Genomic DNA, 25,045 nt, shown 5'->3' on the forward strand with positions numbered 1-25,045 from the left:
TCACAGTGGGTCACAGTGGGTCACTGTGGGTCACAGTGGGTCACTGTGGCCCTGCAGGTTGTGCAGCACAGCCAGCTCTGTCCCTGTGGCCGGAGTGTGGCCCAGCAGAGCTGTGGGTCAGTGTGGGTCAGTGTGGGTCAGTGTGGGTCAGTGTGGGTCACAGTGGGTCAGTGTGGGTCAGTGTGGGCCAGTGTGGGTCACAGTGGGTCAGTGTGGGTCAGTGTGGGTCAGTGTGGGTCAGTGTGGGTCAGTGTGGGTCACAGTGGGTCAGTGTGGGTCACAGTGGGTCAGTGTGGGTCAGTGTGGGTCAGTGTGGGTCAGTGTGGCCGGAGCATGGCCCTGCAGGTTGTGCAGCACAGCCAGCTCTGTCCCTGTGGCCGGAGCCCCCAGCCCTGCACTGGAGGGTCACTGCTGATGTGCAGCTGCTGCAGTGGGGCACAGCCTGACCTCCTGCCAGCCCTCCGGCCTCATTAGGGGCAGGCTCGGGCCAACAAGGAGATGTTTTATAGTCCAGTCAGAGAAGCAAAAATTCAGCCTGTGTGTTGGAATAGCCTGAGCCTCTTAAAATATTTTGTACACGCCCTTCATGCCCCATTAGTACCATTGTTTTGTTCAGTCAGCACGTGGTGTAGCGCTTCTTGTACTCTGCAAAACACATCATTTTCCAAAATGTTGTTGTACTCTGCGGTTTCCGTTATAATAAAAATATGCAAACAGTTGCTATCCAAAGAAAACTAAGTACAATTAAAATTTTAAACCTCCTTCTTCTCCTTTCACCGATTCCGCAGTTTTTCCTTGGTAGTATCCAAATTTCGGGGAGAAAGGAAAGCTGAAGACAGAAGTGTTTACAGAAAGGAGGATTTCTGCCTTTCCACAACTACAAAAGAAACATTTGTTGCCTCAGATAACTCCTAAACAAACTGCTGCCAAAACAATTAGTGTTATTTTTCTATTATCCTCCTATTTGAGAGTAAATAGCCATTTCATGAATATGTTAATTATCTGGTAGGTGCAGAAGATAAGTGGACGTTGTATCTTCACAAATGACGATAATGCTTCCTATTGTATACAAAAATTTCCAACCATGATTTTTCCCAAGTATTTGGGGTCAGGCTGAACTGCTCACAACTGGACCCTTTGCTTTGATAACTTAAAGATTTAGCAAAGATTGAACAGTTGAGTAAATGAAGATTTTTTTTTTTTCCCCATTTTTTTAAAGGAAAAGCAGACAGATGAGCAGTAAGAACCAAGTCCCTACACCAACTGAGCTTTTAAATCGTGTTACATATCTGTATTAAGTTTTAATGGCTAACAGAGGTTCTGGGAAAAAATGAGTTGTGTAAGTAGTGCAGGGTCATATGTCTGTGTACTATTAAATACATGGTATTTTTAGAGGTAAAGTAATGCAGCGTTATTCTATTTAAATTGGGCTGTCTGCAGGACAGAAATTAATTGTGAATTTGTCAGTAAAATCTGCAGGTTACCAGATAGATATGTTTATTTATGTTTTAAATCATCCAAATATTTATTTTCGTGGGACTATGCTTATTTAGGCTCTGGAGAAGCAGCAAAGTGCTGATTTTCCTTTTGGAGATGTGTACATTTAGGAACAAAAATTCAATATTCTGCAAAGTTGAATGCACCATTGTGCCAGATAATTAAAATGTAAATTTAAGTATCTATGCCTGCTTTGTGATTTTTTTAATACTTTTAAGTTAGTTGTCTTTTAAAACATGTGGTCAGCTGTTGTATTCACATATGGTCAAATGATCAAAGTCTGAACTCCTCTCTAATTGTCCCCTGCTGCTTGTCTGCTCTGTCCATGATCAAGGCCTCAGCAGGTGATAAGAAAGGCATGAGAACAGGCTGGAAGGAGAATGAACTACTGAGGGGCCCAAGCTGAAAGAAATAAAGACTTCCAGTACATCACCCTGACAGTAAAGAACCAAGAAAAAATGAAGTCTGGTTAGTTCTTATTTTTTCTTTCTTTCTCGCCCTTTTTTCCCCCTTGCTCACAAATCTGCATGTATTTTTTTAAGGGCAGAATGCAAATAGGGTCATCTCTGTGCAGTCTCAGCTCATATAAAAGACAGAAGCAAACAGCCTTCTGCAGACATGTTTATTTACTTGTGAGGAGGAGGAAGCTGCTAAGTCACACAGTTTATAGTATTTCACATGTTTGTGGAAATCATTGCAATTCTTTTCACTCGTGCTTGTCATTGTTTGCCTGGAGTTCACTTTGCCAGATGGTGCTTTATTGTCACTGGTGTCCACACCTCGCTCTTGCATCACTTCAAGACCAAATGGTGTGAAGAGCTTTAATACTTAGAGGATTTAGTAAAAGTAAATCCACACTTTGTGGAAGGTTCATTCTCAGCTATTCAAGCAGGTCTAGCACTGATTCAGAGAGGGAGTAGCTGACCCCAGCAATGAAGAAAGGGTGAAATAAATGGATTGTCTTTGCCACTCCTGTTTGTCCCCTGCTCTCTTGCAGTCAAAACTCCGATGGAAAATTAAGGATCAATATTTGATTCGGAATAAAGAGTTAACAGTTAAATAAAGGAAGGTGCATTGTCAGATTCTCCCCTCCTCCCCCCAGGCAGTGTAGAAAACAGTTGGCTGCATTTCTAAAGCTAAATTTCTTAGGCTTGCAGTAATGTATTTGTGTGCATCATGTTTTTGGAACCACGTGAGGATTAATTTTTTACATGAATTTGCATGCAAATAGAGTACTCCCTTTTGGCTTCTGCAGAGTCGTTTCTTAATGTTTGCAAACACTGTCGCTCAGATGCAGCAAGTGCCATTGCCCCATTTTACAGATGAGGAGGCAGTGGCTGGCTGAGAAAGAAGAGAGTACTGTTCAGACTGTCATTCAAACCTGGGGGGTTTGGGCAATCTGTATTTTGTTGTTTAGAACAGGAGCGGGTGCCTGTTTCTCTGTTGTTGCAGGTAACTGAAGTCTGTTTGTCTGAATGACCCCAGCAGTAAGACTGGACAGAGAGAGTGTGTCTCTGCATGGACATGGAGTATTTCAGCAGGAGGCAGATGTGGGAGGATTCAGGGGACATTATAGAAAAATCCTTGTGGTGGTCAGGCTGTTATTGTATGGCTGCTGTAAAACAGGCAAACAGGCTAGTGGGTGTAAGCACAAGGAAAGAGCACACATCACAACACAGCCCCTGCCAGGAGGCAGAGCTGTGCTCAGTGGCCCAGGTTTGTTCTGGGGTCGGCTCCAGAGGGTTCTCCTTGTGGACCATGTGGGTTTCAGGAAGGACATTGCTTGGGCTGGGTTTGTGATGGAAGGGGAGATCTCTTAACACTAATGCACAGGGAGGGTGGTGAAGAAAGAGGATTATGATCATGTCTCTGCACGGGGCAAAGGCTGAGAGAGACTTGAAACAAAGGGTTTGGAACATTTTGACCGTGAAGATTTGTGGAAGGGAGGGCCCCAGTCCTGCTGGGGGCTCTGCCTCAGCAGTGACCCACAGAAGGGAAGTGTCCCTTGGAGATCTCAGTGCTTTCCTTCCCTCCCTCCTGTGCTCCTTCTGGAGTGTGAGCTGGTTCCACTTGCTCATGCTCAAGTGCCCTCCTGTGCTGGGCTTGGTGGGAGCGCCTGCCTGGGGAGGCCAAGTGCCAGAACCTTCTCTGGGGTGAGGATGGCAGAGCTGCTCGCTGAGTGCAGCCAGGGTGTGTGAGCTGCACACAGCCAGAGCTGTGACAACAGCCCCAGCACTGGGAATTCACCCCTGCCTGCTTCGGGTGTCTCACACGACCCAGGCACTGCTGGATCCTTCCACCTGTGGGGCCATGCACAGCCCTGCTGGCACCATTTGTGTGCCCTAATGACCTTCCTGTAAATATTTATTGTCCAGAACATCTAGAAGTAGGAAATATCTACTGTGATGTCAGACACACAGTGGGAACAGAGGCAGACAAATTTAACCAGCTTCCACATTTTATCCTCTGCCATTTGGTCCTCTGTTTCCTTCAGAATAATGCTGGTGGTGCCCAAAGAGCTGTTGAGAGTCACCTCTGCACCTGGAACGTTCTAAGCTGTTGTGACCATCAATACTCTTCAGATGTTTGTTTTTCATACAGAATTCCCAGCCTTGTCTGTAGATGTTAATGGGAAGGCAGAAGTGAATTCTGTTTCTTGAATGGTTGTTTTTGCTGAACATGTGGGTTTTTATGTATACAACAATAGCATTCAGCAATACATTGAATTCCAAAATTGGGAATGCTGAGAAGCAATGAATGGAAATGCTTTTTATGTAATGCTGCATTAACCTTGCAGCCTTAAACGGTTCAGGGAGAAGTTACTGGTGACAGTAACTGTGAATAAACTCACATATTCTCGTTTTCATATTGGTTCAGGTTCCTTTGATGGCAGAAACTGATCTTTCTGTGAGCCCATTGAAAGTTCTTGAGCAGAGAGCTCTCCCTAGCTGCTGCTGATACAGGTGGTATCGTGCTCTTTTCTTGGAAAATGCATTGGGATGCTATTTTCTAGAATAAACAAACTGAAGTGGTCAAGAAATAAAATAGATTCCTCCCACTTCTCTCCTTCCCCCATGTGCTCATAATAAGTGGCTGAAATAAAAAAAAAAAAGGTAAGTGGTTGATTCTCACTCCTGCAAATGGTCAAGAAAATTACAGAGTCAGCAAAATCAGTTTTCAGGTTTAATAGTCCACAAGCCCAAGGAATTCTGCACAGCACTTCCTGGGGCCTGGGTAGGTGTTTAAGCTCTGAAGTTCTGTACAGAGGAGGCATGTTGAAAACAAGAAGTTTCTGGTGGGGTCACATGCTTCAGGAGGTTTGGGATCAACAGGAGGTGCGTGGTTTGTTTGCTCTCATAGTGGTTTTGGGCAATAGCTCTGACCAGTGGCTTGGTGGGAGGGGGTGAGGTGCTCCTGAGGCTGCTTTTATATTGCTTTGTGAGGAACTGAAGGGGGCAGGTCCCAGTCTCCTTCCTTGGCATCCTTATGTAGGAAGAAGAATTTGGTTTATTTCTTGGCCAGCCTGTTGTGAGAGCTCTCTGCAGTAGCAGGTTTTTGAGGAAGCTCCCTTGGGCTAAGCAGGACAGGCCCTGTGTGCCGTGGGATTGATTTCCTGCAGGATGTGACCCTGAAAGAGGCTCCTCCTGGCTGAACTGGGCTGGCACGTGAGCCCACCCTGGCCCTGCAGGGTGCACAGCTGAACACAGAGAAGGGGTGCTCCCTGCTTTGGGTAGGATTGTGAGGCAGAGACTGCTAAATCTGAGGATTTTGGCTGGTGGAGGGAGAAAAGACCTTTCTCTGCACTGTGGGTCAGGTGATGGGGTAATGGGGAGAACAGCCCTGATGTGCAGAAATGCTGCCTGTCAGAATGACTGCTCTGCAGATCTATTTAAAAATAATTTCCTGTGTGCCACCCTGAAATTCATCTGGCAATTAGATGATAAGGTTAATATGTTACATTCATGGAGGCCAGAAAATTTGGAGGCAGTGTTGCCATAGCAACTGTATCCCTGCCCTCCTGGGCATAGGCATCCCTGTGGGGTCAGCCAGGGCGGTGCTGGGGGTGGGAAATGCTGCCAGCGTGGTGCAAAGGGGTGGGAAAAGTCATAAAAATGTAGAAATAAACCCAGCTCTTTCATCTCCTTGTGTGCTGCCGGAGGAAGAGCAGTAAAAGGTGAAGCTCCTCTCCATTGTGTGTGTGAGAGGGAGCAGTGCAGGCTCGCCTGGGCTGTGCCAGGGAGCTGTGCCTTCAGGAGGGCAGGGCTCACTGCTGGCTCCAGCTGCTCTCGCTGTTCCCTGGGAAAAGGTGGCTCAGCACAAACCAGGATCCTCCTTCAGCTCCTACAGCCAAAACCCCAGTGCATAAAGAAGACACCTGCTCCTAAGAACATACACTCCAGCAGTCAAATATACTCAAATAATGCCATATCTTGAAGGGAACCCAGAAGGGTTCTCTTGCTCCTCCACAAATTTTGAAGCTATTGAGTTTAAGTGAGAGCTAGAGAAAGAACTACAGGGCGCTTGCTTTTGTGCACGATGTGTCTGTGAGCACTTTCACCAGTGCCACGTGGCTGTGCATCCCTTCAGGAGGTGGCAGCTGAAGCTCTGCTCTGTCCCCTGTGCCTGTGACCAGCAGCAGTGGAGTGCTGTCACCACTGGGAACCACGAGTCCTCCTTCCTCACGTCTGCAGTGTCACTGCCTGGGACTCCAGCATGTCCAGGTTTTATTAGTGCAGGTGATTTCAGGCTATTAGAAACCCCTGCAGTGAATGATGTATCTTCTCTTAACTACAAAATATAACATGAATTTGGTGGGGAAATCAGAAATTTTGAGTTGGCTTTCCCTGCTTTAATGAACTAAGTGTTCAAACCTCAGTAGTCATGCAGAGATTGTGATTCTTGTCTCAGTCTCCAAGCCTCACTTCTGAATAATCTCTGAGTCTATTGTTTTGCCTTAGAGAAATGATTTGGTTTTCTGTTGCTATCTTTTCAGAATAGATCTGTGCTTAGATATTACCACAAAAAAACCCAGGTAATCTTTTAAACTGCAAAACAAGTCAGCTGGTTGCTGGCAGATACCTCTCATCTGGGAAAGCCTCTTGGCTCATGTGCTGGTTATCCCTGCTGAGATAAAGCGAGCAACTGGAGCAAATGAAGCACTTATGAAGTGTGTTAGAGCTTCTCCCTGTAGTATGCAAACGAACTGCAAATAATCTGTGTTCCTGCAGGAAGTCCTTTATGAAAAGCAATGGGATGGAAAAGGAGGTGGAGGGCCTTGGGATGGCCCAGATTATTTCTGTGGAGGGCACTGTGTGTTTGCTGTGTGCTTGGGGTATGATAACAGGAGTCTGCTTTCCCTGGAATGTTGTGGCTCTTGGAGGCAGGAGATGAAAGACATAGAATGATAAAGTGCCCTATTGTGTTACCAGACTAATGTCAAAACATGCACAGAGATCATGCAATTGTGTTATTGTACAGCCATCCTAATATCCCTTTGGTTTATTTGAATAAACACATGTATTTGCCAGTGGTTTCATGAGAATCTGACATAAGACACCTCACACAGGTACATGATGACCATGCCCTGAAAGGCAATGTTTATGGAGAAAGTGCTCTCTACACTCTTGTTCAATGCTGAACCATGTTTCTTCAATTTATGTACCTTTATTTTTAAGGGTGCATAATTAACTTGGTGCAGCATTGGGAACTTAAGATAAAACTTAAGCAGATTTATCTAAGTACACACAATACCTTGTTGTTGGATGCAGCAGTAGTTGCCATAGCAACTGCAGGATCCCAAACTATTATGATACCTCGAAGAAACAGGTTGTCTTTTAAAAGAACTGCAAGCAATTTAACTTTATTCTACAACAGCTATAGCTTTAGGGGATAAATGATATCTCCAAATGTATGCTTCTCTCCATGTGGGATCTTCATGGTTTATTTCAATGATGGTATTTTTTCACTTTGCTGTAATTTTTTTCATCATAATGTATTTTTTCTGAGCTGAAGGAATAGAATATGTTTTAAACTGCTCATCATTATTAGTTCTTATTGGACCATGATAGTGTCTAATGACTCTTAAGAACTGAGATCTTCCTGCCACCACTTAAAAAGAGAAAAAAACCAGGGAGAAGGTCAGTGGCATTATTTTCCTTCCAGTCATTTTGTCATCAGATAATAGATCTCAAGTGGAGATGAATTTACCTTCCTACCAGCCATGACAAAGGTATTGTCCCTGCTTCACAGGTGGGTTTTTGGGTGCCAGCCTTCAGTGCTCAAAATTCACGAGTTATACCTCAGAAAGTTCATGAGGATGGGTTTTTTTTCTTTTTTTAAAAAACATGTTGTCATGTTTATGAGCTTTAGGTGCATCTGTGTTTCCTGTTTCAAGGTTTTATTTGCAACTGAGAACTGGAAACTTGTTTTTATGGTACATTTCTTTTTTTGTGCAGAGCCTAGATCTGGGTGAGTGACGTGCCTGCAGGTTCTGAGGCCTCCTGGAAGCAGCAGCTGCTGCAAGACTTGGGATGAAACTGCAGGAGTGTGCAGAGCTGCTGGTACGAGGGGCCCTCCTCATCCAGCATCCTTTTGTGTCCTGTGGCTGAATTATCTTTTCTTCCCTGCTGACATCTGGGCTGGGTGGGAGGCTGCTTCCTGATAGGTTTTAATACGGTGTTTGGAAACATGCTTTCCTCTGAGTTTTACATGTAATTTGCCTATATTATTACTATAATATGGTTTTTATGCCTCTCGAGGTTGCAGAAGTCTTCAGGATAATGTGCATGGTGGGAAATGGGCTGTTTGCAAATTAGTAACAAACTATAATAATTACTTTGCTTTCCCCTTGAAATGCTAATCTGAAGCTTTGATGGCCACGAAATTCCCATGTAAAGCCACACAGATCTTCAGCTGCATTTGTTGGGTCTATTTGGATCCCTGCTTGGTGTCTAAAAGAGGAAATTATGTCTGCAAACATCTCTGGCCACTTCCTCCCACACATTGCTCGGTGTGGGCTCCTGTCTGCTTGGATATCTATATACAGCACAATTGTAGGTGTGAGTTCTTGTGGTTTGACCTGTTTCCATAAGTTAAAGTTTCTAAGGAAAGCCACAATGGTAATTTAATAGGAAATGCTGAGCTAGTGGTGCATTTTCTAGAAATATCTGCAAAGAAAATATTGAGCATTTAAAAATTCCTGGGAATAAATACACATTTTTGAGGACTCGAAGCCATGAGAGAAAAACCAGTTTGTAAACTAGTGCTAATCTTGATCAGAGTTGTAGAAATTCATGTTTAGTAATAAAGAGAAATTTCTGTTTATGTAAGATAAAGTTTGCAGTCGTATAAAAAACTCTCGATGTACAAATCTTGAAGTGATCCCATCCTGTCCACTCTAAGTCCAAGCCTCTGTTTGACTCTTCTTGTGTCATCTCAAAGACCTCAGGTTCAAATCTCCGAAGATTTCTCCCTGCTCTGGTGTGGAAGCACAGTAGCAATGCAGACAGGCCGAGTCTAAGGCATGCTTCTCAGCATGTGGTGAAGGAAATGTTGGTGAAATGCAATGTGTTGGCTTCTCCTGGAGCACATAAGGCTCGTGAGTCTCCTCTCCTGTCCCTAACTTTTACAGCCAGTGGCTGGATTACCTTTGCTTTCTCCTAATCCCTTTGAAAAGTGTGATTAGATTGTCTTTTACAGCCACTGCTGCTGTTTCTGTGGTAGAAAGCCATTTCAATATCCCTGTTCTGTCTTCTGGCTGGAACTCGTGGCAAAGGCGTAACTGGGAGGAAGGAGGTGCCAGCAAGGGAGCAAAAGGAGAAAGCTCCTGGGGAAAGCTGTGCCATCCTGCAGCCTCGTTCCTCGCTTTGGCTGAGGCTCAGCAGCAAGCAGGAGTGCCGTGGGAGAGGGCAGTTGCCCACACAAACATCACCGTGCCAGGACTTCTCAGCCCTTGCTCTGTATTTATTTTAAGCTAGCAGGAGGAGCAGATGTGAGGATGGAGCTGTACAAAGGAGCCCCAGGGGTGGGGATGCTCCGGGATCGGTTACAGCCTCCTCAGCCTAGGAGGAAAGCAAACAGGGGAATAAAGGTCACACAAGAAAGTGAAGATATCATCTTAAAGAGAGCCTCTGCTCTCAGGATTGTCTCGTGCAGTGCTGCTGAGCATCTCGAAAAGCAAACCAGTAGCATTAGGGTGGAGGAATTCCCACTGCATCACCCTCCCCAGGCCCCCTCACCTCTGCCTCCAGATCAAAAGGGCAGCAGCAGCGCAGCCTTGGGTCTGCATGAGCACAGAGCCTGTGCAGGGAGCTGCCACATGGGAAAGCTGCTCTGAAGATGCTTGAAAAATAAACAAGGGCCCATCAGCGCAGAGTGAGGTGGTTACCTGGGTCTGGGAGAGCAGGAGGAAAGGAGAAACTGTGTGTGCTTGGGCTAGCTGAGAGCCTGCCTTCCCTTCCTCTTGAGTGGCCAAGCCTTGGTTTCTGTGCACTTGCAGCCCTGGGGCAGCATTTCTGGCGAGGCAGTTTGGTGGAGGGACGTGCTGCAGACAGTGCAGAGCCTCGGGACTTGTGTCACACTGCTTTCTGTCTTCTGAGCACAAACCATCCTGCAGTGTGCCCTGGGGGGCAGGACATCAAAGGGATGTGCCCCAGGGTGTTCTTATCCTGAACAGATGGAAAAGACTGGGAGAACTCGAGGTTTTTCTGTCCCCAGATTCTTGGCATTAGCCTGACCTCTTTCTGCACCTGACAGAATCTCTCTGGTGGGCTGGTTTTAGTGTGTAAGGTGATTGATAGTCAGGGAGACAGTGGTGAGCAGTTCCTGACAGACACACTGATGCCAGGTGCCTGAAAGGATGTGTCCAGGGCTGTTTTTTCCTCTTTCTCTGTCTCACTTTCCCAGGAAGCTGCTTTGCTGCACGTCTGGTGTTGCTGACCCACCGCATGGGAAGCCTTGAGTAATCCCACACTGCTCTGAGCATGTTTGAGAAGTTTTCTATGACAAGATCGCTGAGTGTCCTGCCCTTTGCTCTGCCCCCTCTCTTGTTTGTCACATCTAATAATGGACAGAAATGTGGTGTGTGCCACTGAACACGGGGAATTTGTTTGTGTTTCATGTTTGCCACAGCCTTTTAATTTGAGGAGGGAGCGTGGGAGCAGAGGATGGCTAAGAACACTTCTGTTTGCTGTAGCTAGATACAGTTCTTAGGGAGTGATGTGAACTTGAGCTGAAGTGTTGGGCTTTAGAGTGGCCCTGTGTCTGGAGGGCAGTGCTGAGTGCTTTACAAGCACTGTATCTGTTTCAGGGGTGCCTGAGCCAGGCTGCTGTGCTCTGGCAGCTGGGGCAGGGCTGCTGGGCACTGCAGGTGCCAACGAGGATGTTGTCACATTTTATTTTGCAAGGGAAGTGCTGTAGAAAGATCACTCGGGCTGTCTGCAGCCCTCAGCCTGGCTGGGTGCTCAAACACACTGTGAGCTGTGCTTGTGCCCTGCTGCAGTCAAAGTGGGCTTTTGTCCTAACCTCAGTGTTGGTACAACTTGGGCTTGTGCCTTGCAGAGACCCCATCTAGTTAGGTAAGAATAATAAGGTGTAGAAGTGCAGGAGAATCCTAACTTGTGAAATCCTGATGGTTTTTCCATGCTTACATATTTGGTTGTTGAATGTGTGTGTCTGACCCTAATTTCTGTGCACATGCTCTCTGTTCCTAGATGTAGCAGATGTTGTTCTAACAACCACCTCTCATCTTTTCTCCCTCCTTTTTATTCCTTTCTTGCATGTTCCAAACATGCTGAGTGAATCAGGACACTGTTGTTAGGCTGTTCTTATTGCCTAGTCCAAGGGAAAACGGGACTGTTATAGCTGGGATGTTGGCAGGAGAGGAAGGCATACATAAGAAATTATCTCTCATTATTTCTCAGGAGGCCTCTTTCCCCTCCTCAGCCGGTATAAAAGGGGACAAGGTCTACTTTTGGATACATGTGAGTGTTCAGCAGTCAGCAGGGAAGCTTCCACAAGGCAAATAAAGTCCCTGACATATCAGAAAGGCATCTGCCTTGTTCTGTAGACTTTGTAAGAAGTGTGAGATGTTAAATGAGACGTGGAAATTAGGTGAATTGAGGCACTAAGATACCATTTTTGAGAAGCATCTGGTTCAGCATTGTACAATGTCTAGCATGGATGCTTTCTGGGACAATTCCCCATCCCAGGCTTGGTTCCATTTGCTTTATGTCAGGCCCCTTCCAGGAGCGTGTTGCAGAGGTTTCTGAAATGGTGGCAATCAGACAAGAGTGGCATTGTGGGCTTTGTCAGCGAGATGCTGCACCCAAGTGAGGGAGCCCTGCTGACAGGGTAATTTCACTGCTGCTGGCATTTCCAAGGGAAGTTTTGTGCATGCACTGGCTGTGAGCACAGGAGGAACATCCTCTGGGATGGTTGAGGGCAGATTACATGCCAGGATTGTAGTGCTGCTCATGGGTAAAACCTGATGGTTACCTATTATCCAGAATATTTTAATAATATCTTTAGGGTATTTTTTTTTGAGACACACATTTTTGGATGACTGTTCTTATCTTTATTTATATTTTCCTAAGCATTCCCAATATCCTTCTCACTTCCAGATGGGAAATCGAAATACAACAAGCTTTTATTTGTTTTTTATTTTGCCTCATGTGGTTGTTGTGGGCTTTGTTATCTCTGCTGTGCTTTGTGTGCCAATAACTTCTGAAATCGAGCAGTTTAATTGCAAAAATGAAGAAACAGAAAAACACCACACAAAAGCACAAAAAAATATGGAAAAAGCCATTTTACAGTGTCCATGAGCATCCCCTAATGCAACATTTGCCAAATGGTGGGGAAATCCATTTGAAAATGGGAAAGGAATGACATTCATGGTCCAAGCTAGGTATTGCAAGTAACTTCCCTTTCAGATTTCTGCCTTTCATTATCAGAGCTGCCAGGCTCCAGGCACAAACTTCTGTTTTAGTCAGGGATAATCTGTCTTCACACCAAACTGAGGCTGGTTGGTTTTTTTTTCTGGATGATTTATTTTTTTTTTTCTCTTTAAGAATTGGATCATTACTTTGGAATTTAAAGGCTTTCAGTGAAGGGCAGGGGGAGGAAAAGTTGAAAGCTGTGAGGATGCTGAGGCACTGGAACATGCTGGCTTGAGAAACTGTGGATGACCCATCCCTGGAAGTGTTGGAGGTGACTGAAAGGTGAATATTTGTCATAGGCTGTACAGAGCAGAGCTCTAACTCAGCTCAGTTTGGAGGGGAGGAGAAAGCTGCTGCCAGATCTGCTCTCTGGTTCGAGTTCATATTGTCCAGTTCTTATACCAACAGATGATAACACTTCACTGGTTTTGGTATTATCAGCAAAATGTGTCAGGCATTTTGTGGTAAGATGATCTTGGTTTGACAAAATCTGTGGGGATTTTTTCAAGCTGTGCTCTCCCAGCTCAATGTTTCTGTGCCCTGTGGATGCACATGGATTATACTCTGTAAAATTGTTCTAATGCTAAGTAGGGTGTGGATGGGATGAGGAAAGGTCTTTGAAGCAATGTAATATTAACTCATCAAAAGCCTGATAAAGTTTCCATTTTAAAATATATGGTGATTGTAGACATTTTATTCCAGTTTGGGATGAAACTGTATCAACATTTTACCATTTTCATGGTGGCTGGAAAATCTTACTGACCAAAGCAAATGGCCTGAGTATGATGGCATTGTTTCTTTGGTAGGAAGGGAAATAAAATGAACATTAAATCAAAATTATTGATGTTGCAATCAGTATTGTTTCAAAGACCTGATGACCTAGTGCATCATCAGAGGGAAGCTGGAGAAAGACCTCTTACCCAAAATTAACTCTGAATCTGTCTCTTGGCAGTAGTTTGGGGAAGTAAAGCTGGTGAGTGAGGGTGGCTGTTAACAGCCCGTTCCCATGTCCTGCTTGGAGTGCATTGGTAATTGGGGTGCAGGGATGGGGCAGCCTTTCCCAGGGACTTGGGTGAGACCTTTGTGCACCTTTTTCTTTATAATACACTTCACCCTTTTGAAAAGTAGCTCTTTTTTTTTTTTTTTTTTTTGAGGAAATACAGGTTTTTGGTTTGCATTTTGAAACTTGTCCTCTCTTCCAAAGGAAGATCTGGCACTGTGAACCTGCTGCAGCACGTGCTTTGGAGAAGGTGATTATTCCCTGTCACTGGGGCAGGGGTCTTTTCCTGTGAAGATTTTTGCTGCCATTAAGGGGTAGTGTCCTAAAGGGGTTTGTATTTTTAGCAGCTGTGATTTATGTCCTGCAGGCTCTGTCTTTAAATCACGCCTCAAAGAGGAATAGGTTATTTTACAGAGAAACCCATAAGTAATATATGCTTCTGGTGTGACTTTCTTTAAAGCTGTGCATTAATTCCTGAGAACTGAGGTCAGCCTGCCCGTGCTGAGATCTGCAGAATGACATTTCCATGCTGAGGCTTATTTCATGCTGATGTGAGAAGAGGAAGTAATATTTGCCATATGAAGATCCATAGTACCATTAATAATAATGATAACAACTGATTAATACTAATGCAGTGCATTTTAAAAATTGTTCTTTATTTCTGTGTCTTAGGGTACTTAAGAAGATCTCCAGTCTACAGAAAAAGTAATGGAAGTGCTAATGGGAGTTGAGGTGTTTAGGGATCAGTATCAGCCTCTGGAACATGTACAAACCTCAGCTTGCAGCTTGGTGGAAAGCTGCTGGCTTTGGAGTTCTCTCTTTTGACCTGGAAATGTCCTTGCTCTGCTGCTCTGGAGACTCCTGTGCAGGCTGGGGAAGCCTCTGAGTTCTGCTGTCTGTGCTCAGCTTCTGTAAGTGCTGCAGGACTGGCAGTGCAGAGCAGGGGGCTGATCTGGGACCTCACTCCAAGATTTCCTCCCCAGTACCCCATGCAGTGTCATCATTTACAGCTCTCCAGCCTGACCAGGACATAAACCTGCTTCTGTGGAGGAGATTTGGAGGTGAGTTACAGACACTAAATCTTCGAGCTGTGCCCTTCTCAGTGCTGTTATCTGCCTGGTTCTGATTTGGCAAACAGAACTTAGCTCATTGTGGCTTGAAGTGAACGCTGGTGTGGCTCTGATGTTAACACACTCATGGAGGACTCTAAGATGTTTCTCATGTGTAACTGTGGAGGCATGCTTTGATATCAGAGAATTGCTTTATAAATGAAGTTGTAAGAAACATTTAAATGTCAAGTATCCTTCATCTTCTTCATTCAAACACGGAATATTTATGAGGATACTGATAATAAAGCATCTTTGCCTCTCTGACAGAGACTGGACTTAGGCAGAGTATTTGCCAGCAGAAAAGAGTAAGGAAGTGAGAAAAGGATGTTTTCAATGAGTTACTTTGAATTTCTCTCGAATGCCCTTTTCTTTTAAGGGTTTTGTGAATTGCTCTGGCAATTTGCTAAGTATTAAAGGGAATAATGGACAGGGCCCTCGTTTTACAAAGACAAAGAAACAAAGAATTGAATATTTTTCAGTTTGCTTCAAAAATAATTTGATGAAGATGGACATTACAGCAAATGAAATATTTAACTAGAGTGACCCTCACTGAAGTGATGTCAAGGGTAGTAAGTAATACAGTTGTCACACTCTATGTAATCACTTCTTTGTAAGCTACTGAGGCACAATTATTTTAAGTAAATTGAAATGTCTAATAAGGACAATGCTGTTTTTCTTTAGCTAAAAATAGCAACATCAAATACTTATTTAATCTTAAAAATGTTTCAAGCTTTTAACAGTGAGACTGGATAATTTCACTCTTTTGGTTTTATTCTTTCTAGCTAGTGTCTTTGCTCTGAAGCTTTCTCAGGATACAAGTATTTACCAGTTTCCTCTCAAACCATGAAGTTATTAGCCACTTAAGTTGATTATCTCCCTGAAAAGATTAAAGAGGTTTCATTTTTTTGAATGGCACTCTTGAGGTTTGGCTCAAGTGTTTGTGATTTGGAGTAGCTGCAAAATTGTTCTAAGAAATATGACTCAAGAAAGGGCTTCTAAAACACCCTTACATCCAGGAGCAGTTTCAGGTCCTGAGTTTCTCTTCCTGATGCAGACAGCAAACGCTGTGCTCCTTGTCCTGGAGTGGCAGGATGGCCTTCTGCACAGCCCTTGGCTTCTCCTTCCATCTCCAGGAATTTGTCAGGAAAAATGTCAGGCAGGTGCCACCAGTGTGGCACAGTCAGGGTTTGCTGTGAGAGTCCCTGAGAAAATGCTCGTGGTGGGATCTTCCCCTCCAGAGCTGCTCTTCTTCAGCTGAGCTGTCTCTGCCCCCTTTGGATGGGATTGGTGGGAGCTGAGCCTAAACAAACACCTCTTCTCTCAGAACTCTGGGCTTTACTCTTACCTGTGCCATCCCAAATCCTTCACCTTTAACCCTCATGTTCCACTGGATTATTGTATTTCAGCCTTTGAAAGATTTTATTCTTTTCATCAAACACGCACAAAAAGATTGTTGGAAGTTCCACTCATTGCCAAGGCTGTTGGTGTTTCCAGTTTGCTGCCAGGGGTGCAGCTCAGAGCTGTTTTAGATGGATCAGGAAGATGCCAAATTACCAGTTAATTTTCTTCTTAGGTGTTCAAAGATGAGTCCTCTTGTAGTACGTCAGCATCATTTAAAAAATACTTTTCTTAATTATTGCTTATTCTAAAGCTCTGTTTGCTACCCTTTTGAGTCCAATTATTTATAAGTAACATGTTTGGCACATGAGGGAACCGAGGCCTGTAAGTCAGACACTGGCTGGTGTTTTTGTGTTGGTTCATTGCCCAGTGTCAGTGCCTGTGAATTTCTTCCAGCAAATTTCCTGAATATACCCACAGTGAGCTGGAGAACAATGTTGTGTCACAGATGGCTTTAGCAGGGTCTAACTCATCGTGCTGCCCTCCTCCCTTTGGCAGCAGGAATCAGAACTTTGACCTTTGTAAAAGAAAGAAACATCACTGCCTGGGCTTGAAAAAAGAGGAAATCTTAGTGAGATTCTCCATGGCATTTGATAGTTTCTTTCCTCAGGGCCCCATCAGCAGTGGAGAGGTGGATGCCAGTGCACAGAGCACAGCAGAGTCCCTTGATGTCCTTCTGGGGCCTCCATCTGAAGGAAGGACAGGAGCTGCTCCATTTGCTCAACAGAAGAGATTTCCCTTTCAGGATGCTCGTGTGGACCAGCAGCTCTCCCTGGACCTTTGCCCTCTCTTCGTGGCCCTTTTGTGATTGCTGTTTTCGGGTTAGCAGGAGCCCTGCAGCTCAGGTGGGAAATCTCTTCCCTGGTGAGAGCTGAGCTGGAGGGTGCTGAGCTGTCGGTGTCAGAAGGGAGTGTGGTGCTGAGTGCCCAGCCTGGGAACGTCTCCTCCTCACCTGTGCCCTGCACAGAGGGGCTGGGGATTTGTGGGGCTGCCTGCAAGGACCAGTGCCTGACCCTGATGAGCTTAACAGAGCCACATCCTCTGGTACCTCAGTGTGACCCTGATTTAACAGGGCACCTCTAAGCCCTGCCAGCCTGATTCTGACAATGTCCTGACTAATCAGATTAACCCCAAATCTCAAGCTTGTTATTTCTCCTCATAGGTGAAGAATACCATTTTTTCCTGAGAGAGATTATTTTCCAATACCGATTTATGGGCATGAGTTGAATAACTAAAACCAGTTATAGTTTCATCAGAGAGATGAGCTGTTAAGGTGGAAATTGTTAGATAGCAGTGTTGTTTGAGTGAAGGGCAGTATATGCTGCTAGGTTCTGAGTGTTTTCACTAAAGATGTCAAAAACTTGTCAGATTCCAGCCTGGATCCTTATTTATCCACATGGAAGTCTCAGTCTTACGCTACCAAAGATTTCGCAAGCTTTTCTTACAAGCATATTAAAACCCTAGTGTTGCCATATTTCATTTGGCAATAAATATGTCCTTTGCCTCTCTTCTGGATAATATTTAGCTTTATTGTCATTATTATTACTTGCTACTGTTCTGCTGGGAGCTCTAGTTTGCATGTAATTACAGATCACTTGCAAATAGCCTGGATGGCCCTGGTTCAGCAAAGCCTTCCAGCAGGTGTGTGGTTTTATAGGGAATGAGCCCCGTCAAGCTGTGTGTGGCTCATTCCCTGTGACCCATCCTGAGCCTGGCCTGCTCTGGTTGCTGCTGCCCTGGGTCTGGAGTGTCTCCATGCAGGCAGGGCTGGGCTCTTCTGGCTCCATCGTCTCTGCTGTGAGGCTGGGCTGCAAAGTGCCACACCTGCCATAGCTTCAGTTGTCACCTCAGATGGCTCTGAACCTGCACCTGGCAATCCACCAGCATTGCACAGAACTCCAGCACTTCTGGGCTTCTTAGAAAGGACAAAGCAGTCCTGTCTATCTTGTGTCCTTCCTTCCTTCATTCCTCAGTAGGAATTTTAGTAAGATTCTCTATAGTAGCAGTCAAACTTGGCTAAATGACCTACCAGGCAGCAGGATATGCCAGGCACATTCACAATATTGTATAATTTAATTGGCTAGTTGGAAATGCATAATAAAATACAGGGTGTTTGAGTTATTACTTAGCTGCCTATGTAATTACTTCTGTTTAATATTTAATTGTGTTGATCTTTCTGTCTTGTCTTTGTTCCACACAGAAAATAGATCCCCTTTCTGTCTATTCACTGGGCTACTGGGTAGAGGGCTTTGCAGCTAATCTTCCTGATTGTTCAAATGTCACCGTAAAATATTTAGCATCTTGATAACTCCAAAGCTATCAAAACAGATTGGATGGTAACAATTAAAATTATGCTAACATCACTAAAACAGATATAACGCAGTGATGCTTGTTAAGCACTTAATGATCCCTTTCTCCAAGGAATTCCATTTCAATTTCTTTCTGCTGCCTGATTGCTTTACTGCATCCTGCAGGTTCTGTGTAATACATATTCAAACCCTTCTCTGAGCTCTCATCGTGCCAATCAAGGATGCAAATGGAGTCTCTAGGACTGTGTGATCAGAATTTCTTGCTTGTTTGCAAGCCTGTAAATAATGGAGTGAATGAGGATCTGATGTGGAACAGTATAAAAGTAATCAGACCTTGTATCTGGCTCGCAGTAAACATCAGGATGGCCCCGATCCAACCACTGCTGTAATCAATGGGAGGCTTTTATTGACTTTAATGGGAGTTGAATTAGGCCTTGTCTGAGGCTTGAGAATTCAGCTGCAGCTCTTGGGGCTGATCCTGGGCTGCTGTAACCTGGCTTTGTGCTCCTGGAGCTCAGCTCAGCCTGCCCTGCCCTGCAGATCTGCCCTGAGCCAGCTCCTGCACACACTCCAGCTTGCTGGGCTCTGCTGCCTTCAGCCATTCCCCTACGAGCTTACACTGCTCTCTGAGCACTGCCTGAAATGGGTAATTACCTTCAGAAAAACCTTCTGCTTGAAAGGGATTCTAATAATTGTTATTTTGAACTTCAGTTTTTTGATTTTTTATTGTTTATAAAGGAGAAATGTCTGTTTCTTTTGCTTTACTTTGGCTGCAAGGGAAAAATGAGCCAAATTATCAAAACCAAAAATAAACTAAGTTGATCAGAACAGCAGTTCTTGCAAATTTGCAGACCTTCCCTTGCAAATGCTGGTGTGAAAAATGCTAAAGATTTTATGAAGTGTCCTTGCTTTGGAGTTTTGTGGGGATGAATGGGGAGAGAAGACAGGAGCTGTGTGTGGATGGAAGGCTTTTAGAATGTAACTTTGTGGATCATCTACACTATGAACCACTTAGAGCTGTAATATCCTTCCTGTTTCTCAAGGACTACAATGAGTATAAAAGACTTTGTAACATTCTTTGAGCCGGTTCTTACTCTGGCCTCTCTGCTTTGAAAGGATAAATCCATCCTTTGGGAAGTGTTCTGGCCAGCTGAGCTCTCCAAGGATAAGCTTGAGCACATGCTAGATTGATGTTCTGGAGCAGCTCCAAGAGAGCCTGGCCAGTGTGTGATGGCAGCTGCACCTTGGCTGGGACTGGGAGGGAAGGGCTGCCTGCCTGGGGCTGGCTGTGTGTTTGTGGGCTCACTCCTCACCCTCAGACATCACTCTGGCTGTTTCCTCCTGCAGGGTGAGGGTGATCGATGCCAGCTGAAAACCTGGGGCTCTGCATCCTTGTGCCTTCACAGGCACCGCTGGTTGGCTTTTGCTGAGCTTTCTTCCCTCCCTTATTCCCAGCAATGCTGATTTTTCAGCAACAAATCCGTGCTGTGTCGGGAGGCAGGAGACAGCCCCTGTCCCCCCTCAGCCCGTGGGGTGGCAGCTCTTGTGCTCTGTCACCTGTCCTGCATCCTCCTCATCCTCTCCCCTGGAGCAGCCAGCTCTCCCTCGCTCCTGTCTCTGCTCTCTCTCAGCCTCTCGCTGAGGTCAGGGTGCCTTTCTGGCTCCTGCTGGCAGCTCTGCTCCAGACTTGTGCAGGAAGAATCTCCTTCCAAAAGGTCTAAAAATGTCTCAAAGTCTTAAGATTCATGTGACAAATCCGACTTCAGTCTGGCCATTGAGGGTTGCTATCAATAAATGTTCTGCTGCTCCAGTTTTCCACAGCAAGGCTCCTTTGCCTGGCACCACCAGGCTCATTCTCCTTTTCAGACCTAAGCTGGAAAACAGGAGGTTCTGCTAATCTTTACAGGGTTTAGTTTCTCTTTTGTTTTATAAAATCCTGTCTTTGGAGATGAGTTCCGTAGTAACTCCCTTTTAAAAATGGTGTTTGCCACTTAGCTGTTTTCCATTTGGAGGTGTTTTATTTACAGTAAATTAAAGCAAGAAGGTAAAGTGGGGTTTATTTTCCTATTTTTCTGTATTCATAGGCTTTAACATTTGCCCTCCATCCCCTTCCTGTGTTGATGCAACATCAAACCTTGCAGGAATAAGTCAGGGCTCATCTTTCTGCCATGCTATGCTCTTGATCATTTGACTGAAAAATATTTGTTTGTAGGTGAGAACTACCACTGCTTTTTCTTTTTCTGTAGTGACTTTGGAATTGCACCTTTTCTCTTATGTTTAAGAGTTCCAGTTCATGGTGATGTTTAAGAAGTAAAGCTGAACTCAGCCAAAACACAGAAGAATTGAAGAGGCCCAGTCATCAGAGGGGAAGAAAATAGCCTGACAAGTCTACAGAGTAAGGTTGTAGAGATGTGTCACTTCATTTTAATTAAACACCCATGCATTCTCACCCACTCGTGTTCTGCTGCTTTGCTGGTGAGTAGAAGGATTTCCTCAGTGCTACTGTTCACTTTTTGTTCATTCATATTTGAGCTTGCAAAGTGTTTGAAAGCAATTTAACTTTTCACATAGAAATGTCACACAGGTGAAGGCTTTTCTGTGCTAGGGAAAATGGGAACAGCATTTACATTGCAGTGTTGATTTTGAAGTCCTAGAGCATGGAATTCTCCAGAACTGTCCATTGCCAGTGTGTGGAGCAGCTCTTCCACCTGTTTACCTTCTCATTTTCCACATGGTTTTGTTTCTAGCCAGACATTTTGTCGCCTCACATGTATTTCCTGAGGAGCTGAGTGTCTCTGCCATCAGCTGGCAGTGTGTGTTTGTGTCTCACACCCTTGGGGCTGTGCTGGTGGCTCTGGGGCTGCTCAGGGACATTGCCCTGCTCACAATTAGTGAGCCCAGGCAGGGCTGGGCACACACAGCCCCCAGTGCAGCCTCGCTCACGAGTCATTTACAATATTAGGTGGACAAACATGTCATGATGAAGTCCTTGGGAGCCTGTAAGGAGCTGTTTTTTCACAGCCATTCCTGGTGTGTTGAGATTAAATGTCCTGTCACACTGGCTGTGTGTACACTGCCAGGCAGGCCCTGACCTCTCCAGTGGCTGCAATTAGAAACAATTTTCAGATTTATATGATGAGTTTTATTTCACAGTGTGCATGTACAGTCCACCCAGAGAAGAAGTTTTTGGGTTTTTTTCCCAAATTGAACTTGTTCTCTCAAATGTAACTACATCTCCAGCTGTCTGCAGAATACCCTGCACTGTCTGGGAGAACTGTAAAAGAACTGCAAGCTTATAAATTCACCTTTTTGCAGTTATTAAATGTGCTTGAGTCATTCCAGGCTGTTGCTGTGGAGATGGGTACAATGTAGGAGCCCTGGCACTATGACAGGCCATTAAAATCCCAAGATGTTTAGCCATGTCTGAGTATTTTCACACAGTGAGACCTCTAAGCTTAGCCTGCTGCTGACATTGTTAGTTACTGAATCAATTGCACGAGATGAGGCTGACAGGTGTAATTATGTATTTCTCTGGTGATTATGTATGGCCTGTCATAGAGACCAACATGCCTGTAACTGTGCACTCATTCAGGAGCCATTTATTGAGTGAAGTATTGGACTTGGCACGCCGTTTACAAGGGGAGGAAATGTAAAACAAAACAGAAGTTCATTTTGAAATATAATTGATTCATTAAACCATTTGCCAGTGCTTCATCTTAGTGCATGGAAATACATCTTTCTGTATTTCCTACAGATGTCTCAGTTATTTAAGGATATTCTTGCACCCTGACTTTAACAAAAGAATAAAACTCATGTGATGAATTCATGAGAAGCTGGGTCTCAGTCTTGAGCTGCCACGTCCTGGGAGAAGTTGTGGAGCTTGCTGGGACCATCTGAATGTGTGACCATTTGAAAATATTTGGCTGACTTGTCAAAAGAGCTCAAAATCTTTCCAAATAACTTCCTTTCTCTGCAAACACATCTGTGCAATCTTCTTTGTAGTAGCTGTTCTTCAAAACATGTTAAAAATTATACAAATATTTTTGGAATTCACTGAAGTGGACTTGGGTTGTTGCTGGAATTCCTCATTCTCTTTTCCAGATACATTTTTTCTGTGTAGTGATGTCACTCAAGGCTGCTGTATTTTTATCCATGTATTATTATCCCTGATGATATGAATGAAAAGTCTCTGTTTCTCAAAGTGACAGGAGGCAGAGAGAAGTTAAATATTCCTCTCAGTTTATTAAGAGCTCCTTGGACTTGGTTGAAGTCAAGCAAACAATTTGACTTATTTTCCTTATCTGCATCTCTCTCTGCAATACAACTGTTACCTCATCCACAGAAGTTTGGATGTGGAAGAGAGTGGGGTTATTTGGTGGTGGTTTTCTTTACTTTTTGGGCTTGTTTGTTTGTTTGTAGTAAAAGACTAGCTGCTTTTAGTGACTCCTTTAACAAAAAGAACCCACTGTCTTTTGCAGAAAAACAGGATCCATGTTTTCTTTGGTCTTCCAGAATGGGCTGAAAAATGTAATAGGAGTTTGTGGATATAAATAATAAAAAAACCATTTTCCTCTCATTTTATAAGATACAAAGAGAGCCTTTTACATAAAACTTTCCGTTGTGTTCTTAATTAACCATCATATTTTTTATCTTTGTTTTTAACCAAAATCTGTTTCTCACAGCTTTTGTGATGGATATGAGATGATATCTATGAGAAAGAGAGAAAGAGTAGAGATGGTGGGGATTTAGCCAAAAGATGAATATTTAGAAGACTGTCCTTTGGAATCCATAATTAAACTATGTTCAAATGCCAAAAAGCAGATGCAAACCTAAAGTTTCATCCCAAAGTTTGGAAGAACCATTTTTCCCCAGTCTCATCTGCTTAGAACACATTGGTTAGAATTGTCCCAGTAGGAAGCACCTGGGTTAATATCTGGCTTTCTAATCATGTGCTTGGAAAGTCAACTTTTGCTTTTCCAGAAAACTTCCCAAGTGTGCAGTAAAAGACATGCTGTTCCAAAAAAAATATCCTGAATAAAGTGATGTCTGCTGAATTGAATTTTGGTTTTTCTATCACTGAGCTAGACTTTGAGGGCTTTTTAATTTTTTATTTTCTTGTAACGAAGTTTCATTGAAGTAGGAGAATATTTGATGTTGGAAGAGGTCTCTGGAGATCATCTCATCCAACCTCCCTGCTCAAAGGAAGGTGAATTGGAGCAGGTTGGCCAGGACCATGTCCAGTTGGGTTTGGAATATCTCCAAGGAGAGTTCACTTTTTTAGGTGTTGTGTTCCAGTGATCAGTCACTCTTACATGAAAGTTTCTTAGCTCTAAATGATACTTGCTGTATTTTGGACATTGCTGTATTTGAAAGACACTGCCTTTCTCTCACTAGACACCAGGAGAAGAGTCTGGCTCTGTCCTTTCCTCCTCCCATCCATTTATAAAATGGGTAAGATCCCAGTTCTCTCTGCTTTTTCTGTCAGATGCTGCCTTGCGCTCTCTGGCACAATCCAGAGGAGAAATACCCAATTTCATGTGCCTGAGAAATGTGTTTGTGAGGGGCTGGAGGGAGGAGCAGGCTGGAGCCCCGTGGTGGAGCAGTGGGTCCTGCACAGGGAGGGTGACATCAGTCATCTTCTGGCAGAGATGAGCTGGGAGCTCCAGGGCTGATGGGTGCCCTGAGGCAGACCTGAACATTTATAATAAAGAGCTGCAATGGGCACGGGGTAAAAAGGAGGGGAGCACCTGATGGAGCTCAGAGGCTCCAGGTCTGGGCCTGTCCTGCTGCTCCCCCTGAGCAGCTCAGCCCCTTCCTCATGGACTGCACCCCTCATTACCACAGAGGGGTCGTGTATTCTCCTGCTCTGTGGCTTTAGTGCCTCCTGGACAGCCCTAAAAGCAACCAAACTCTGAGAGGAGTGAAAAACACACATTTCTGTGTGCTGGAAACAGAGCACAAGCCTTCACAGGCCGGCCAGGACCACACAGCCCCTTGGTGCCATCACAGCACAGCTCACGGGCAGCAGTGACATTTCCTCATATGAGCAAAGGGAAGAATTTGCTTTTCCCATGTACACTTTCTATTTTCATACACTATTTATTTCTGACTTTAAAGTCATTCTCTGTTTTTTATTCCAGCCTTGACCACGTGGCTCTGACTGCTCCCATAACTCCCATTGCTGATTTTCTAACATGATGCAGCCATAGATTGGATCTTTCTTTTCTTTTAATGTATTTCTTCATCATCTAAAGACTGAACTTTTGAATACCACTTCTCATTTGCACGCTGGATTTGAGGCAAGAGAGCAAGTTTGCTTATTTAATATTTCCTTTGATTTGGTGATTAGTGTTTGCTCTTAATTATTTTTTACAATTTCCACAAGTGATCAGGAAAAGAACAGCTGTCTCACACTTTCAACAAGTTAAAAACAGCCTGTTTATTAGTCTTTCCTTATTGTAAACTGGTATTTATATAGAAATAAAAATACCTTGTTGTAAACTGGTGTTTCCTTATTGACCCTTTACTTGCCCCTGTGCAGAATGTTTTAAGATGTTGCTTCTCTTGAGTCTCCCACCTCACAGCTTAAGTGATGCCACGGCTTTAAAAAGTGTTTCCCTTCTGACTTGACAAGTAAAGTCATCCAGCATAAAAGGTATACATGAAGCAAACATGAATGGAAGGTGTGGGTCAAGTCACAATCCAAACAAAAGAATATTAGAAGCAGTTTTGGAGACTGAGGAGACCAGTCCTGTGGCACACATCTGCACTGAGAAATAACACCATGCTGGGATGTTT

The 25,045-nt window shown here is 44.2% G+C and overlaps 1 long non-coding RNA gene across 1 annotated transcript; it reads left to right on the top strand.

The window, feature by feature from the left end:
* The first annotated feature begins 14,061 nt into the window (after positions 1 to 14,061).
* LOC107204026 lies at positions 14,062 to 24,699 on the top strand. The gene is made up of 3 exons (XR_004497338.1): positions 14,062 to 14,492; positions 20,530 to 23,698; positions 24,388 to 24,699. It is a non-coding gene; the product is annotated as an uncharacterized LOC107204026 (long non-coding RNA).
* The last annotated feature ends 346 nt before the right edge of the window (positions 24,700 to 25,045 follow it).

This window comes from Parus major, chromosome 4A (genome assembly GCF_001522545.3).
Source record: "Parus major isolate Abel chromosome 4A, Parus_major1.1, whole genome shotgun sequence".
Classification (NCBI taxonomy): domain Eukaryota; kingdom Metazoa; phylum Chordata; class Aves; order Passeriformes; family Paridae; genus Parus; species Parus major.